A 12,009-nucleotide genomic window follows, 5' to 3' on the forward strand; every position below is an offset into this window, starting at 1 on the left:
TTATGTTAGGGGTTAACCCTGACATAACTTCCCCTTAAAAAGGCGCTACACCTGGAGCGCCTTCGGAGGTCTAGGGCTCCCTCCCCTAGGTTCCATGTCTGGCCCTCTTACACAGAGGCTACCGATTCTGTTCCTTGGGCAGGGTGGCAGGGCACACAGAATAGGAAAGATTCCTTCCCTTTTTCGAGGCTTGACCGAAACGAGGTCCTCAAAGCCGGGCAGCGAAGCGAGCACTAGGGCGGCGGAGCTGGGTGGCGGAGTAAGCACTGCGGCATCGGAGCCGGGCGGTGGAGCGAGCACTGGTGCATCTGAGCCGGGCGGCGGACCGAGCACTGGGGCGTCAGAGTCAGGCAGCGTCGTCGTCTTCGAAGTCGATCGGAGGAGGAGGAACTGGGCCCGCAGCGTGGCTCTCTGGAAGATCTGAGCTCGCAGCGTGGCTCTCTGGAAGATCTGAGCTCGCAGCGTGGCTCTCTGGAAGATCTGAGCTCGCAGCGTGGCTCTCTGGAAGATCTGAGCTCGCAGCGTGGCTCTCTGGAAGATCTGAGCTCGCAGCGTGGCTCTCTGGAAGATCTGAGCTCGCAGCGTGGCTCTCTGGAAGATCTGAGCTCGCAGCGTGGCTCTCTGGAAGATCTGAGCTCGCAGCGTGGCTCTCTGGAAGATCTGCGCTCGCAGCGTGGCTCTCTGGAAGATCTGCGCTCGCAGCGTGGCTCTCTGGAAGATCTGAGCTCGCAGCGTGGCTCTGTGGAAGATCTAAGCTCGCAGCGTGGCTCTGTGGAAGATCTGAGCTCGCAGCGTGGCTCTCTGGAAGATCTGAGCTCGCAGCGTGGCCCTCTGGAAGATCTGAGCTCGCAGCGTGGCTCTCTGGAAGATCTGAGCTCGCAGCGTGGCTCTCTGGATGGTTAAGCTGGGCTTTAAGAGGGTCTTTGGAGCTGTTCCACCTGCTCCCGCAGGGTTTGTATGTACTTTAAATTTCTCTCTGCTAAGCACATATTGAAATTCTTTGTATGTTCAACTTCCCAGCTCTGCTGCACCCCTTGCTCACTTACAGTCTCTCTCCTGCGCGCTCTGCAGGATTCTGCTCAACTTGCTTCTGCATGCTCCTCGAAGTTACGCCGGATGGCAAGCCGACCGCTCCCCCCAGTTTGCCCCAGTGTTACCATCATAGCTCCCCCCAAAAAACATCCAGGGGATGCACCTTTGCTATGCCACTATAAAGGTCTGGCATTCTGTCACGATGGGCACATTTGTGCTGGCGTTGACGAGCATAAACGCAGAGGCAAAGATGATTGGTAGATGGTTTTTAATGATAATTACAATTAAACATACTTTACTAGAGCACAACAGAAGACTTTAATATAACAGAAACTATATAACTAATCAGTCACCTCGATTTAGGTGAGTGCTCTAATCACTTGACCGAGGTGCATTATGGGAAATGAAGTTCAACTATAACAAAGCCACAACAAAAACACAAAAAGAGTCTTTGGGCGTTAGAGGCCCTCTAGGGGTTAACCCTGACACAAGCAAAATAAATTGATAGTAATTTTAAATACAATTATATTAAAGTAAGATTAAGGATAAAGGTTAAAGGTAAAATTTGTATAAAATGAACAGAAATTTATATTAAAACTTTAACTAATAGAAAATAATTTAAAAAAATGAAATATTTAAAAAAGATGGATACTGGATTATTATTGGATTATTATTTTAATTATTTAATGGGATTATTGATTTGCAGTATCCTTGATCTACAGACAACTTCTTACTTTTAATTGCCTTGCTTTGATGGATTTTATTTGGCTTTCCAGGCACATCACAACAGTTATAAATTACACTCTTTTTTTTTCTCCCACTTGCAGACCGCACTTTTCTACAATGTCCCTACACCGACTGAAACGAGTACACTGAGTATCACGGCTACAACTGTGGCGAACTGCACAAAATCATTCAGACAAACTCTGACTATCAAATTTACTGTCATGTAAGAATAAATATCCTTAAACTAATATGAAAAAAATTATATTGATTTACTGCTTTTATTAGGTGATTTAATATATGTTAAGTAGTTCCTCTAGTTTCCTTTTAAAAGCTACATTCGATGCGGCGTGAAAACGCTATGGGAACATCTTTGTGTTGCTGGTTGTGAAGCATGTGTGTATCAAACACGCCAAATTTTGGCATATATAACCTCGTTCAGGTGACGTCATCTGATGAATCGCACCTGCAGGTTATAAATAGGAATGAAGCGGAAACATTTCTCCGATCTTTTTGGCTTCATGACAGCTTAGTTGTGTTTGCGTGTGTGTGTGTAAACCAGCAAAAATAAGAAAGTGTTTAACTCACCGATATGGCAGAGTTTTAAACGAGATGTCCCTCCGTGTGTGATAAATCCATATCGGAGGGCGATCTCCACACTTACTGTTTCGATTAAAGTGCTTCGCGCGCGGCTCGCATTCCTCAAGAGAAGTTTCGAGCCGCGGCGCATTCCTGGGGCTTACGCGTGAATCTGGCAGATGTGCGAGAGACGGATTCCCCTCCTTTTTCTCGCGCACTCGCCGGATCAGGAAATTCCTCCAACCGCTCTCAAGCGCGCCCTGGCGCTTTTTGTGAATGGACAAGGATGAGGGGGGGTGGGGGCGGAGCCTCGACGACGCTCTCTTCCTTTTCTTAGCAATCTCAATGATAACCCTTTTATGGAGTAATCTGTATTCATCACGTGTTTTCTTGCCATTGACTTATTTATTTAAATATAGTTGATGTGGAAGCGCAGGGTTATATGATGACGCCCAGATGGAGAAGATGCTTCCAAGCTATCTCTCCTCTGGGACATCATCCTCTCTGAAAAGCTAACACTTCCTTCTGTGTAGACTTTTATCTTCCCTGAAGGGAAAAGCTTTTCAGGCAACAGGTCAGGTTGGTGCTCTACTGCACACCATGGCAGTTTGGCAGGCCTACCAGGCTGACCTGCTGAGAGACTTGGGCACTGGCGGGGCTCTTGAAGATAGGGCGTTCTGGAATTACGCCGGGCCACAGACTTGTCTCTTCAACAAAGCAGACGGCTCGTGCGATGGTTTCCGCGGAAAGGCACTTGTGGCTGAATCTTATGGGCATCAAGGATAAGGATTGTGCATTCCTTCTTGATGTCCCCATCTCGCCTTCCAGCCTGTTTGGGACGTCGTTAACTCGGTCGCCACTAGGTTCGTGAGGCGAAGTTATATGAACAAGCCTTCGGGAAATTACTTCCCCGCCTAGTCTCCCAGTCTCGACCGGGTCTGACTCTTGGGAGGCGTGAAACAAACAAGGAGAGTGTTTTGAGGGCTTCACAATCCACCTCAAAGAAGTCAAACCAGCATACTGTCTTCTTCTCAAAGAAGTCCTGCGGCTCATGTGCCCAGGACCATGGGGGTGGCCCCCCAATGGGAAGAGGCACATAGAATTCCTTTCGAGAATGCATCGAGTAGTGTTTTCCCTGGCACCCCCAGAAGGTCGGTGTTCATGCTCCACCACCACTGGTGTTTCGAGCAACATCGATCCCCAATAAAGTGTTAGTTCAAAGGTTTTTTTCTGCCATGTTTCAGGATGCCAAACATCTAACATCCTCCCCTACCCTTCCTTTCCAGGGGCTTTGTACCCTTTCTATGTGGTTCAGACCCCGGTTTCTGACTCTGGGTCCCACTCTAAGTCCGTCTTGTCATTGCAAGATGCTAACGACAGGCACTTCTCTCACGGGCTGGGGTGCGGTCTTAGATGGCGGTCCAGCCCATGGGAGCTATAGAGGTTATCTTCAATCGCCTCAAAATGATGGTTCTATTTCTAGCCCTAAAGCACTTTCTCCAGCAGTTGAGAGGCTACCATATCCTAGTGCTGGGGGAACAACACTACGGTAGTCTCATATATGAATCGCCAGGGCGGACTGCGCTTGCACCACTTGAATAAGCTAGCGCACCAGGTTCTGCTTTGGGCACAGGACAAGTTCCTGTCCCTCAGGGCGATTTACATTCCAGGGCATATGAATGTGGGAGCAGATTTGCTGTCCAGTCAAGCTCTGACGCACGGGGAATGGAAACCCCACCCCGAAGTAGTGCGTCAATCTGAGAGGGATTTCATGTAGCAGAGGTGGACCTCTTTGCCTCGCAAGAAACAGCAAATGTCCCCTTTACTACTCTCTGACTCCTCCAGCTCCCCTGGGTCTGGACGCCTTGGCCCGTACGTGGCCCAGATTACGCCTTTATGCGTTTTTCCCGATAGTTCTGGTCCCGGGAGTCTTGGCGAGGTTCGTCAACAGGGTTTGCACCTCTTACTGATAGCGCCCCATTGGCCGACCAGAGTGTGGTTCTTAGATCTAATATTTCTCCTCAACAGCTCACCATCTGTGATTCCAGTGAGGAGGGATCTTTTGTCTCAGGCACAGGGGGCAATATTTCATCCCCAACCCGAGCTCTGGAACCTTTACGTCTGGCCTCTGATTGGGGCCAATTAAGAGATACTGGTCTTAATCAGCCAGTGTATTTGAAACAATTTTATGTGGTAGGGCTCCCTCCTCCAGAAGAACTTATGATCGTTTTAGTGCTGGATTTTCTGCAAGAAAAGTTGTCCTCGGGCTTATGCCCTACTTCTCTTAGAACGTACGTAGCCGCTATTTCGGCTTGTCATGTTCTGACTGAAGGGGTTTCTGTGGGAAAGCACCCTTTAGTTGCCCGTTTCATTCATGGAGCTAAATGGTTGAGGCCGCCCACTAGAGGGGGACTTATCTATTGTGCTCGAAGGTCTGATTGACACCCCTTTTGAACCACTAAAGTCAGCACCTGTTAGGTTTCTGGCTCCTAAGATGGTTTTTCCCGAGGCCGTTACTTCTCTGAAGAGAATTGGAGATCTGCAGGCTTTGTCAGTCTCTCCATCCTGCCTAGACTTTGCCCCTGGGCTAGTCAAAGCTATTCTGCATCATCACCCAAACTATCTTCTGAAAGTTCCATTCTTAACTATTCACCCAGCTGTTCTCGAAGCATTCTGTCCTCCGCCTTTTACAGCTCTGGAGCTGGAAAGACTTCACTTACTGTGCCCAGTACGGGCTCTTCAAATTTACGTCCACTGCACTAGCCAGTGGCGTAAGTCAGAGCAGCTTTTCATATGTTACAGGGACCTCAACCGGGGGGCAGCCACCACTACACAAATGTTGTCACATTGGGTGAGAGATGCTATTGCCCTAGCCTATGAGTCTCACTTCGCCTCTAGGAATCAGGGCTCATTCGACCAGGGGGATTGCCTCATTAATTGCGCTGGCAAGAGGTGATTCCCTGCAGCAAGTGTGTGATGCGGCAGGTTGATCCTCTCCGCACACATTTGTCAGATTTTATATTCTGGATGTTCATGCTATGCAGGGCTCTCAGGTCCTCGAGTCAGCCTCCCAGAGCTAGCTCTGAAACCTCCTTGGCCTTTGTGCGCACACGCTACACAACCTTGGGGGGTCCAGACACTTGCAGTGCACCGGCGTTGGTATTCTTGTTACCATAGCGTTTTCATGCAGCATCGAGTGTAGCTTTTGAAAGGGAACGTGTCGGGTTACTTTGCTGTAACCCTGTTCCCTGAAAAAGCTTAATTTACTAAAAATCTATTTACTTTATTAGTAAGTCAACTTGACTTAGTAAGTTAACTTATTACATGGCAATATCTGAATTTCTTAAATACATAAAGCAAATATCCTTATTCAGACTTTACCCTGTAGTGACAGAGAGGATTATCTGTTATTATACTGTAGTTGCTATGGAATGGTATTAACTATATTTATGTACATTTTGTTGTTTATTTTTAAATTTTTAGGTATAATGGGAGACTAAACAGCACTGACATGATCATAGTGGACATAAAACTCTTATCAGGGTTCACAGCAGATCCTGATAAAGTAAGAAGTAGCAGTACATTCAAAACTTTAAATGCTAAAAAGTGTGTGTGTGTGTGTGTGTGTGTGTCTTGGGTATTAATTCACTAATGTTGAATAATTATTGTGGTGTTTCTTTAGCTTAAACCACACCATTTGGTGGAACAAGTAAATTCCAGAGATGACCATATTGTCATGTATTTTAAAAAGGTAAGACAGTTTAAAAATCTATACATACGGCAAAACACAGTATTGGTGCCGATTTTGTTATTTTTTAATCTAATGTTATACATATAATACAATGTGTGTGCCAAATAAGCTTCTTAAGTTTTTACAACTGGAAGTGACCAATCTTGCTTCCCTAAAAATTTCAAGTTGCTAACTGCCATGTTTTTGGCCGATACCATTAATTATCTATTACTGTATATCACACATCTGCTGTATAGGCATTCTAACAAAACGAATGGTTATGACTATAACCTCTGTTCCCTGAAGAAGAGGAACGAGGTACAACACATATTGTATGGGATATCACGCCCCCTCGTGTCCTGGCTGAAGCCACCGTTATTCACGCCGTAAAGGCAGGCAAATCTGTGGTGACGTAGGTGTAGCCCCGCCTACTTCTATAAACCATCGTCGCTACGGTTGACCCTCAGTTCGATAGCCGCTCTTCGCCGAGCGTAACTATGAGGCGGGGCAGCAATGTGTTGTACCTCGTTCCTCTCCTTCAGGGAACAGAGGTTATAGTCATAACCATTCGTTCCCTTTCAGTCGATTCACTCGGTACAACACATATTGTATGGGACATATATTCACGCCCCGCCGAGTATCTACCAAAGTTAGCCACAAGAACCCTGATAGCTACTCTACTGCATCATGGACCCCGCAGAGAGGACACAATGAGCCACCGAGGGGGCCGTTATATCAAGTCGGTAGAACCGGACAAAAGTGTGTGGTGAGGACCAACTGGCTGCCGCGCAAATATCACCCACGGACATTCCTTTGAACAGAGCCCATGATGTTGCCATAGCTCTCGTTGAATGTGCTTTCACACCCAGAGGCAATGGGACACTCTTACTGCTATAAGCTAGTGTAATAGCCTCCACAATCCAATGAGAAAGCTGCTGTTTAGACAGCGCTTTACCCTTTACTCACCTGGCAAAGCAGATAAACAGTTGATCACATAAGCGCATATCTACTGTACGGTCCATGTACACCCGTAGTGCACGTACGGGGCACAAATTATGCAATTTTCTCTGCTCATCAGAAGCAAAAGGAGGAGGAAAAAAGCTATAAAGGTCAAAGACCATAGAGCTATAATCAGTGGAGACGACCTTCGGTACATAGGCCGCGTTCGGCCGTAGAGTAACCTTTAACCCATTAGCAGCAAACTGCGTACAGGATGGATGCACGAACAAAGCATTGAGATCACCCACTCGTTTAGCAGACGCTAAAGCAAGAAGAAGTGCCGTCTTATATGAAAGAATTTTTATATCTATATACTCAACTGGCTCAAAAGGAGGACCACCGAGGGCCTCAAGCACTAACAATAAATTTCAAGACGGAACACTGGACCTCGCAGTGGGTCGCAGACGTTTTTAAAAATCGTACTGCCAGCGGATGAGCCCCTGGTGACACTCCGTCAAAACCAACATGACAGGCTAATATAGCTGCCAAATATACTTTAATAGTAGAGAAGGAAAGGCCTTTCTCTAATAGTTCTTGTAGAAAAGACAAAATCTCCACCATGGAGCACTGAAATGAAAGAACATTATGTTCTTGACACCATTGCTCAAATGCTCACCACTTGTAAGCATATAAACCTCTAGTAGACGAGGCCTGAGCACTTTGGATTGTCCCAATCACATTCGGGGGAAGCCCTTTTGCTAACAAATTGGACCTTTCAACAGGTAAGCGTGCAAGTTCCACAGCTCGGGACGCGGGTGCACTACTTCTCCCCCTGCCTGAGACAGAAGGTCCCTGAGGAGAGGAAGTTTCCATGGTTCTGCTGCTAGCACCTTCTATACCACAACTTCGCCGGCCAATGAGGTGCCACCAGGATTAGTGACAGGCCCTGCTGACGTACCCTCTCTGTGACAGGCAGAATCAGTTCTACCGGAGGGAAAGCATACAATAGAGCTGGGGGCCATGAGTGTGCCAGCGCATCGATCCCCAGTGGGGCATTGCGATCTGTTATGGAGAAGAATAGTGGGCAGTAAGCATTCTCTTTGGATGCAAAAAGATCCACTGCTGCCCTGCCGAAGCGCCCCCAGATCTGAGCTACCACCCATAGGTGTAACCTCCATTCCCTCACACGCAGGCCCCCTCTGGATAGAAGGTCCGCCCCCAAATTCAGGTGCCCTGGAATGTGAGTGGCCCTGAGTGACAGAAGATGAACACTGGGATGAACGAGTCCCCCCTTGTCTGTTTATATACGACACCACTGTTGTATTGTCTGTCCTGAACAGAACATGATGGCCTGTCAGAGCCAGATGAAAATGTCTCAGGGCTGAAACACTGCTAACAGCTCCAAATAGTTGATGTGAAGCCTGCGTTGTTCCTGTGACCACGCCCCCCTGACCACAGAGCCGTCGCACAGAGCGCCCCAGCCGCTGAGGGAGGCATCTGTTGACACCACTTTGCGAAACGATACCCTGCCTATCGGAGAGCCCTGACGTAATAGCCTGGGTTCCCTCCAGGGCAGAAGGGCTGACATGCATGACGGTGTCACCGTCAGCCTCCTGTTGAGGTGGCGCGCCGCACATAGGCGGTGAGAGCGCACCCAGCGCTGAAATGCACGCATGTTCAACAGCCCGAGAGGCACCACAGTGATCATAGACGCCATCATTCCCATAAGTTGTAAAAACACTCGGAAACTAAGTTTGTGTTGCAACTGAAACAGAGCAAGGCAGCGCTGAAACGCGGCTATTCTGTGCTTTGAGAGACGTGCTCGGCTGGTAACGGAGCATATCTCCAGACCCAGGAATGAACACTGTTGACTCGGAGTCAGTGAGCTTTTCTGCATATTTACTGAGAACCCTAAAGTCTGAATGTGAGACAGAACTAGTGCTGTCTGTTTCTCTGCCTGCTCGCTTGAGCTCGCTATTAGCGCCCAGTCGTCTAAATAGGCTAATATGCGAATGCCTTTCTCCCGAAGAGGAGACGGCGCCGCCTCGGCGCACTTCGTGAACGTTCGGGGAGCTAGTGACAGGCCGAACGGCAGCACTAGGTACTCGTAGGCCACGCCCTCGAATGCAAACCTCAAAAACTTTCTGTGGCGCGGAAAGATCGCTATATGAAAGTAAGCATCTGTGAGATCGATCGTAGTGAAACAATCTCCCGGGCCTATTGCATTTAGCAGTTGCCTCAGGGTAAGCATTTTGAACTTGTACGTTCTTAGAAACGTGTTCAATATTCTCAGATCCAAAATAGGACGCAGTCCTCCCCCCCTCTTCGGAACGACAAAATACCGGCTGTACCAACCTGAGTTCATTTCCGAAGGAGGCACCACTTGAATCGCCCCTTTGCTCAGAAGAGAATTTATCTCTTCCCGAAGCACCGCTGCGGCGGCGTCCGACACCTCGGTGTTGATTATGGAAGAGAAGCGCGGTGGCTTTATGCGAAACTGTAGTCGGTATCCCATAGCGACTGTGTTTTGCACCCATGTCGAGACTGCGCTTGCGTGCCACTCGAGAACGTGGGACGCCAACCGGCCCGCATTGATTTCTGAAAGGGGGCACTTTCAGAAATCGATTCCTCATCGATGGCACTGGGGTTTTTTGTTTTGCAACATTGTAAACAGGAAAACTCTTTATTGGTTTTAATAATGTAAAATTCACATGGCTTACAAAAGGCACCATTTTTGGGGCAATCAAACTGTAAACATCGAGGGTACTTGCTGTAAGTCCCTGAGAATTTTTTAACACGCCCCAACTGGGGTTCATAACTCGAACATAAACACTTGTGTGTGAGGGGGGGGGATTGTGCTTGGGAGACTGTGTTAGGGAAGTGCAGCGCCGTTTGGGACTGATCGCGGTAAATCTTCTCCAGCTGGGCAGAGGAGAATCTACAGTGTTTAGACGGAAGGAGAGTAGGGCCAGACACTCCATGATTATGCGAGGGTGCCAAATAAGCAGCAAAAGATGGCTCCATTGGTGGTGGGCTAGCTAGTCCTGCCTTCTCAGCTCCGTCTAATTCCAAATATTGTCCGTAACCGGGCACTGATACACGGGTCGACAGCGGCTTGCTCCATGACGACGTTAACTCGCCGACAAAGTCAGGAAACATGGGCAAGCAGTTCTTAACGGTTGTCGGTTCAGGAGGAAAAAAAAATCCCGCAAACCTTGACGGTTTTTGAGCCGGCTGCGGGGAGGGCCACTTCACCTCCAGCTTCTCGGCCGCTCGGCGGTAGAGAGCAAAAAATGAAGTGTCGTCCCGAGCGGCTAACGCAGTAGCAGCGGAGCTCTGAGCAGGCGGCAAAATTTCATGCTCGTGCTCCGACAAGCCCTGTATCTCTAGGCCGATGTCGAGCACGTCATCGTCCTCGAAAGCATGCTGCTTGGTGCCTGGCTGCTGGCCAGCGCTGTAGGAGAGCCCACGGTCCTCCGACCCCTCGAGATACTCCATCTGGTCCGCCCAGCTAAGTGCGGGGACTTCTGACGGAAATTCCTCGTCAGCAGACACAGGCGAAGCTGGGACTGCTGATTCAGAAAGGAGGGGGTCCTGCTGAGTGACTGTATTTCTCCCCAGGGTCCTTTCCACGAACGTGACCCGTCTTTCCAGCGTTGAACGCCGGAGCTGGCGACAAAGCGCACATGACTTTGGCTCAGCTAGAGCTCTCCTAGCATGGAGAATCCCCAGACAGACGGGGCACGCTTCGTGGAACTGGGTGTTGGACTGTCAACTTTCCTTCTCATGCAAGGAGAAGCCGCACTCCTGAGGACAGGGGCGAACAGCGGACCTCTTCTTAGCTACATTAGCTTCCATGTTCATGCTAGCTAGCGCTGTTAGCACAGCTAAACAGAAGCCAACTAAACTGAGATGTCGCTAATGTTCTGACTGACAGAAAACTTAAAAGTCAGCGCTCCGCGTGTAGACGACTCACCAAAATGAGGCTGTTGTCGCTAACGCCAACAAGAGCAGTTAAGCTGATTTTAAGCGCAGTCTTAAGAAAGCGCAGCACCTAGAAAACTCTACGGAAAAGGTGTTCACAGCGAGGTGAAGAGCGTAAGAACTGAGGGTCAACCGTGGCGACGATGGTTTATAGGTGTAGGTGGGGCTACACCTACGTCACCACAGGTTTGCCTGCCTTTACGGCGTGAATAAAGGTGGCTTCAGCCAGGACACAAGAGAGCGTGATATCCCATACAATATGTGTTGTACCGAGTGAATCGACTGAAAGGGAACACACGTGTTCCCTTTATAAGACACAAATCCAGTATGGTGTAGTATGTTTATAATATAATGTCTGGTGTATCTCCAACAGCTCCAAAAAAATATTCCTATCAGCTATGAGCTACACATTCAACAAGTGTTTCCTGTCAAGAATCTCAAGCCAGCTGTGATCAAAGTTTATGATTACTACCAAACAAGTAAGATTTTCCTAGGCTGTAGGATTTAAACTTTATTGTAACTATTGCTTTCACGTACTGATTCTTTCATTTAGGTGACCAGTCTGAGACGGAGTACACTTCACTCTGTGTGTAAGCTTCCAGATCTGCATTAAAGATATACAGAAAATCATTGGACATCATCTGTGTTGGTCTGAATTTGTGCATAAGACATGCATGTTGTTAGTGTTAATAAATATAGTTACATGTTAACATAGATAAATAAACAGATACTGTTGCATTATTTCAGTTTTTTGTTTTTTGTTATAAATCTCATATGGCTTTTCATTTATTAAAAGTCATTGTTCGATAAATAACACTTTTAAATTAACCAGTTGTCGCACCAAAACCTAAATCAGTATCACACTACATCTCCCAGAATACCACAAAGCCTACAAATCCAGCACAAGCATTTATGTTCAGATTTTATTTATCACACATACATAACTGTACAGTGAAATTGGTTTCTTCACATATACCAGATAGGAAGCTGGGGTCTGATCACATGATATAGTGACCCTGGAG

At 47.8% G+C, this 12,009-nt stretch overlaps 1 pseudogene; it reads left to right on the plus strand.

The window, feature by feature from the left end:
* Window positions 1-11,700, plus strand: part of LOC128533411 (alpha-2-macroglobulin-like) — a 39,853-nt pseudogene extending 28,153 nt beyond the window's left edge.
* The last annotated feature ends 309 nt before the right edge of the window (window positions 11,701-12,009 follow it).

The sequence above is a fragment of the Clarias gariepinus genome, chromosome 11, assembly GCF_024256425.1.
Source record: "Clarias gariepinus isolate MV-2021 ecotype Netherlands chromosome 11, CGAR_prim_01v2, whole genome shotgun sequence".
Taxonomy (NCBI): domain Eukaryota; kingdom Metazoa; phylum Chordata; class Actinopteri; order Siluriformes; family Clariidae; genus Clarias; species Clarias gariepinus.